A 7,557-nucleotide genomic window follows, 5' to 3' on the forward strand; every position below is an offset into this window, starting at 1 on the left:
TAGCAGATATTGTTTTATCCTTGGCCTGTATTAGGAACTATTTCAACTAAATCTATAGTTGTCAACAGTCTTGCATCAATTCTTCTTGTAGACCACAATGCATTTGGAATATCTTTGAAATCATTTTCATCAAATTGTGATAGCAAAGAATGCTGAGTTATTTTAACACATGCTAAATCTTGAACCTGGGGTTTTACATTAAACAGAATTTTATAAGACTGTTTCCATAGTTCTGTGTTAGGGCTATAGAGCCAGCCTCGTTTGTGTGTTGCGGACATAGATAGAAATCAGATGCGTCTTCTGGAGCTTCTAAACGCAGGCCTGTGTCTCTCCACTGTGCTTCACTGGTCTTAACCAATGACAAATGATTTACCCATGATAAGCGGTACATTCCTTACATCTGTGTAGTAAGCATAACAGTAACTGCCGCTAAGAACCCCCATTTATGTACATAATTTGTGTAGCCATTATAGTAATGTCTTGTTTCAGAAACTGTTTTGCACAAATTCAAAGTGTTCTACTGTTCAACTAACAGAGTTTCCTCCTGTGGATCTGACAATGTGCTTCTAGCATAGTGCATATAAACACAAGAAGATTTTCTTGAAACGCTATTTACATTTTCCCCACATTCGGCCTTCATGCCCTCCTGTTTGAGAAAAACTGCTTAATTTTCCCATCAATTCCATCCTTACAGATTAATGGGGTGAGTTGGTGATATTACTACCGAAACATGCAACCTTGCAACATTTTTCCTGTTTGAAGGCTGACATGCATTCCTAGGATGTTTGATTATTTGCTGATTTTACAAAAATTAGCCTTTTAGATGGTTTTAGCATTTACATTATCTTTAACACAAGTATTGCAGGCTCCTGAATTGCATATAAGTCTAACTGCCTGTCCATTAATTGCTAGAAATATTTATGTTTTTGGGAATGAGCCTGAATGCATCACATGTGTGTCAGCTGCATCTGAGCTCTGCTGTAACTTCCCCTTGCAGCATCTCCTCACTGACATGCATTGTCTGTAGGCACCATCACTAATTGCAATTTCCTTAACAAATCTCTGCCTAATAGATTAACTGGACTTTCTGGGCTTCACACAAAATCAGTTTCCACCATGAATCCCTCTTCATCAGTGACCAATTGTTTTTCCCCTGTGACCACCAGCCCCTCACTTGAGCCCAATTATGGTCCAAACTTTGCTTCATAGCTGTTTCTATGTTTTAGCTTGCACAATCCACTTATTTAATCCCTCAAATTTTTTTTATTCCCTGTAGGTAGCTTGCATGACTAAAATAATTTTCTGGTGGGTTATTAATTTTAAATTTTGGTTTCGAACTTGTAGTTTTGGAGACCCTGCAGACGCATTAGGAAGGCTGTCAATTGGAACAATGCTGCAGCCATCGCTCCAGTGATATCCCCCCTGCGCTTGTGCAGATTCAAGCTGTCTCCCTCTAAACTGTTTCATTATCGTTTGGACGCACGAACAACTTAAAAGACCCACAAACATAACTTTAAAGACAGAAACACATAACATTAAAACCAGACAAACACAACCTTAGATCTATTTATTAAATTTTTTAATGATAACATATTTATTTTGCGCATGTATTATATCAACAACTAGCCATTTGGAGCTCATTTATTTATTTATATATTTATTTATCTATGTATTTATTTATTTATTTTATTTATCTATTCTCGCACTAGTGCTTGTTTTTAGCCGGCACATAACATTTCTCCATTGATCTACGTCCACACACCATCTATTTCATACTTTTACTTCCACTTCTACAAGTATTTTAAATTACTTGGATCAATCTGACACAAACTTTTTCATCCCCTTTATGATCTTCTCTATACTCTTTCCTGAACCCATCCTTTTTAATTCTTTTACCTCCCTGGCTCACTTTAGTTCTATTATTTTATCATTTAGTTCTTATTATTTTATGTTGGAATAGAGGCGTCCCTCAAAACCTTTTTTTCAGACTATATATTAAAGTGTTTATTTTTGGTTGGATCCTGCGCTTCTAAAAACTTCTAATCGTAGATTTTAAATTATCTCTAAATTTATTTTGGCCTTTTCCCATTTTAAAGAATTTAGTCCAGTACAAACACCTAGGGTATTCTATGCACTGGATGTTTATTCAGCAGGAAGGCACCCAAACACTGTTGTGGTAATTTCTGCTTCTACCTTTTCAGGTGAGAAATTCTTGCCTCTGCATCCACAAGAGTTATACTGTATTAACCCCTGCTGTTTTAATATGAAACAACAGAACCCAACGGTTTGATAATGTTCCTGACACACTCTCACACAGTCACACACACCTATTCTAAGCCCTAAGATATTTTTTTGTGATTTAGCAGAACATCAAACCTGCCAGAAAGAATCAACTGTAAAGCACTGAGGTTTTTGGTTTGTTGAGTGAGATGCAGATCATTTAATCTTTAATTTGTTATATTTACAGTACATGAAGAACTACTGAAATTATTTATAGATTACACATAAATAGCCCAGATGTTCCTTTTCTGGAATTTTCTCATAACATGAACAAAGTTTTTCAGATTGGCCTACAGTTGACATCCTCTCCACATAGCCATTCTGAAAACCGCAGCTATGTGAAAAAAACAGCATCTTCTAAAAGCAGCAGAGCCCCAGATCCTCCTCTACATATCACGGAATGTCAGGACCTTCAGATAACTTCTCTGTGATCAACACCGGGCCCTGGCAACAAGCTTATCAGACATAACAGTTTCCAGCATCAGCTTGGGCCTTCCACCGGAGCTTATGGAATATCTGCGATGATACGGGGCAGAAATAAGAAAAACAAAATGGGAACAAACAGGAACAGACACTTAAGAGTCATAAACTGTCAGATGCAGCCTGCTACAGAGACAACATCAACCACTAATTCATATAAACTGGCTTTATTAAACATTAGATTTCTGTCAGGAAAATCCCTTTTAATTAATGACTTAATTATAGACAATAATGTTGAATTTATGTTTTTAACAGAAACATGGTTACATGAACTTAATGAAGCACATATTCTGTTGGAGTCGTCTCCTCCAAAAAACTATTTTCTTTGCGAGATCAGACAGCAAAGGAAAGGTGGAGGAGTGGCAACATTGTTTAATGATTCACTGAAGTGTAAAAAGGTGTTTTTGGGAAAATTTGACTCTTTTGAACAATAGGCTCTGCAGGTAAAGAGCCCGGTACGAACTATGTTTCTAAATGTTTACAGGCCTCCTAAGTCAACGTCAAACTTTTTTAATGATTTTAGTGACCTCCTGTCTGTGATATGCGTTGATTATGACTGTTTAATTATTGTGGGAGACTTTAACTTTGAAAATCCTAAAGATCAGAGGATCAGTTTATACATCCATATCAAGTTCAGGACCAAAGTTGTCTCCAACTGGAATTGATCTTGGCCAAATGTCCCAATTCAGCCAAATAAACTATAAAAGCTTAGAGGAAATCATTCAGCAGCTAAGTTCCTCCTCCTGCTGCCTTGATGATCTAGCCTGACGTAGTCCTACTCAATTCTAGTCAGAATGAGTCTGATGCTGCTCCATAGAGCTGTGATTATGGGGCGTGTTTCGAATGAACCAGGAAAAAAAATGCCTCTGCACTCCATTGGATAGACCTACAACCAATAAGAGCAACGGAGTGCGTGACGTATGTTAAGCCACGCATAGTTGTTGTCAACAAAAATCAAAGCGTGCAGTTGCACGCCTAGAATAAGAAGATGAGCCTTGATCGCGTTTCTCTGTTCCTCTTTTAAAATTTATTTGCTGTCGATATCTTCTAGAACAGACCTAATAGCAGAATCTACTCACCTCAACTCTCCAGCGGCAGCCATTGTTGTTGTCACCCAAGCGCGCTTTGGTCACTTGGTTGATTACGTTACTGTTTGTCATCTGTCCATCATCGTATAAAGCCCGCCCTGACAATTTGATTGGATCGCCAGAGAGTGGGTGATAATACTCGCGCTACTATGGAGCAGAGCCAGACCGAACTTCCCGACCTCAAACCTTGTGGGCGGGACTAAGTTCGGAATGGCACCCAGGCTATTGATGTTCTACCCACAGCTTTCTTTAAGAAAGTTTTGCCTGTCATAGCGTCTGATTTGACTCAGATAATAAACACGTCCCTTCTGTCAGGTGTTTTCCCTAAAAACAGCAAATATCAAACCATTGCTGAAAAAGAACAGTTTAGACAAACTACTACTCCAGAACTACAGACCCATATCAAACCTCCCCTTTATCAGTAAGATTATTGTAAAAGCAGTGTTTCAACAGTTAAACACTTTCTTAGATATGACCAGCCGCTTTGACGTGTTCCAGTCAGGTTTCCGTGCTCACCACAGTACAGAGACCGCCCTTATCAAGGTGTTTAATGACATCCGTATAAATACAGACTGCGGAAGAACCACAGTGCTGGTACTATTGGACCTCAGTGCAGCATTCGATACTGTAGATAACTCCATCCTGTTAGAACATTTCCAGGATTAAAGGACTAATGTCTCAGCATAATCTGGAAAAACTAATCCATGCGTTTATTTTTAGTCGAATTGATTACTGCAACGGTGTTTTCACAGGTCTGCCTAAAAAGTGGATCAGACAGCTGCAGCTGATCCAGAACGCTGCTGCCCGTGTCCTCACTAAGACTAAGAAAGTAGAGCACATCACCCCGGTTCTAAAGTCCTTCCTCTGGCTCCCTGTATCTCAGAGAATAGACTTTAAAATCCTTCTGTTAGTCTATAAATCTCTGAATGACTTGGCACCTAAATACATCACAGACTTGCTATCAGTGTATCAACCCTCCAGACCACTCAGGTCTTCTGGCTCCAGCCTGCTCTGCAGACCTAGAACCAGAACTAAACATGGAGAAGCAGCATTTAGTTCCTATGCTCCACTTATCTGGAACAAACTTCCAGAAAACTGGAAAAGTGCGGAAAGCCTGAGTTCCTTTAAATCAAGACTAAAAACACATTTGTTTAGGATTGCCTTCCACTGTTCTAGTTAAACAGTTCAACTGAAACATATTTTCTTTCGTCCAACTGTTTTTAATATTCTTTTTTGTTTCTGCATTTTTTATTTTCCTACTTGCTTTGATTCTGTTTTATCTTCCTGTATTTTAATCATGTAAAGCACTTTGCATTGTCTTTATACTGAACTGTGCTATACAAATAAATTTGCCTTGCCTTGCCTTGCCTTCTATTCATTTGGAAGTTTTTATTCTTCATCTTCACCTGCTGACAAAAGATTTCACATAAATAGATACATTGATCCACATTCAATCAATCAATTTTTATTGTCAACTACAAGTTACATTGCAATTGAAATTTCAGTTTAAGTACAAATTGTTCATCACAATACATAACAGACATTCGGGTTGGGGGGGCTGAGAGGGGGAACGCTTTCTCATGGCTGCCCAGGTCCCAGGTGGTTCCCTAATAGCGCTGCCTTTATCTCTATGGAAAGATAGAAGCATCATTGTGGAAGAGAGCATATTTAACACTTCATCCATGGGGGAGCAGTTCTTCTGGGCCCTTTCGCCATAACATCCAGGGGAGATTAGATAAAGGGGGGGTGTCGAATCGCTATTGTTTTGAGAGCAAGCTGCACAGGAATTTCCTTCAGCCTTGTCTGTTCTTGCTGGCTCTTTCGTGGTGAGAATGATATTCCAGATGTGTTGGGCGTTTCCGCCTTGAAGCGAGCGTGCACATCCAAGATGTTATCCCATCTCACCTTTGAGTTCAACCACCGCAGCCAGCCTGCATTCAATCGCACCCAGCACACGGCTCAGCTCCCGGTCCCGCTTGTTCACAGCCTTTGTGAGGGCGTCATCCGCTGCCGGCGGCCTGATTGATGCCAAAATTGCTGCCGACATCCTCTGTTATTGAAGATACATCAGGTATCAGAGTATCATAAAACCAAAAATCCACACATCTTCAATATCCTCCAGTGGCAGCGTTGTGAAACACTCCATCCTCCAAGCCTTCCAGGAGTCCTTGGTGTTTCCCACAAAGTATGTCCCAGCAGGACAGGATCGGTCCCCTTTTCCCTGTCTGCCAGTTGAATACATTTGATCAATTGCATTGAGAGTCCAGCTGACCAGATCCATTTTTATTTGAGAAAATGTAAATTAAGACTGTCTACAACATAAAAAGAAAATCAATGGAAGCCTATGCAGTATTTAATGACAATAAATTTCCATAAATTAAAGATTCTATGAATCCTTAGATAATGCACTAGATGTACATCTGAAAAACTTTAAGTAAAACTAAGAAATCAACATTCAGACTAGTTTCACAATAATAAACCAGGATGTTTATTTCAGTGAGATATTCTCTTCCCCAGCATCAGGACTAGCTGTTTACTCAGTAAGATACAGAAATAGAGAATAATGTTTGAAATTTTTTTGTACAAAATGTTACTTGGATTTTGAATAAAACTCTTACATCCTAAAGTGAGAGCAACATGTATTTATTTCAATATATGAGGAAGTTATCCTTTTGAGGAAACTAACAAATAATGCTTGAAACAGAACAAAGAAGCAGATCTGGTTCAAGAAGTGAAGAACCGATTATATTAATAGATGTAAGAGGTTAGTTATGCTTTAGATTACATTAGATGATTCTACGTGAAGCGTAGAATGAAAACTGTTTACGTCACTAAAGATTAATATAGAAACAAATCAGAATCCTAAATGCAGATGACAAAAGACTTAAAACAAATTATAGGCTAAAACAGACTAAATACAGTTCTAGCTCAAAGCCAAATAAAGTATGTTAATACTTACTCGAATATCTTTGTGTGTCGAAAGACATTTTTTCTGTCCGCCTCTCTCTTGGTTGTTCCATAGAGACAGGAAACAGTCACTTCGCATTCCAGTCTGATTAAACAACTTCTGTGCAGTGCCGCACACACTCATTCAAAGTCCACAGGAAGAAAACCTTTTATTTTTTGTAGCTTGGCAGAGAACTACAAGAGTGATTAAGGTTAAAGTGGACACATTAACTTGTTTATGAATATCCAAGGCGAAACGTACAATCTTGAAAAGGTTACATTCCTGGTTATCTGCACTGAGCCAACTGATATCTAACAGAATAAACATTATAAATAAGTAAAAGTAAAAATGTATCTCTGCAGAGTTTGCAAGATCAAGGATTAGTTTCGTTTAGAAATCAGACTTTACACAAATAAGTTGAAAAGTTAATCATAATTTCTGTCTCCAGTACGTAACGCAGATTGTCACACATGTTCTTAACACATTTCTAACAGTAGAATACTGAATAAAACAGGCGTTACAACTGGAAAAGCACCTTAAGATTTGAATTCAGGAATATTATGTAAAAGTGAGATTATGTGATCCAAGTGTATAAACTGTCCAATAAATCCTAGATCTAGATGTCTTTACAAATGTTGTTATAAAGCACAGAAAGTCGGAATGCAGATTGTATTTAAAAATAATGTAGGATGGCACTCAACTTGCTTCCAGAGGAAAAAGGATTTTTGCTTTTATTCTCATTATTACTATGCTGCTAAAATC

The sequence above is a fragment of the Cyprinodon tularosa genome, unplaced genomic scaffold (genome assembly GCF_016077235.1).
Source record: "Cyprinodon tularosa strain WSP-4 unplaced genomic scaffold, ASM1607723v1 ctg1168, whole genome shotgun sequence".
Lineage (NCBI taxonomy): Eukaryota > Metazoa > Chordata > Actinopteri > Cyprinodontiformes > Cyprinodontidae > Cyprinodon > Cyprinodon tularosa.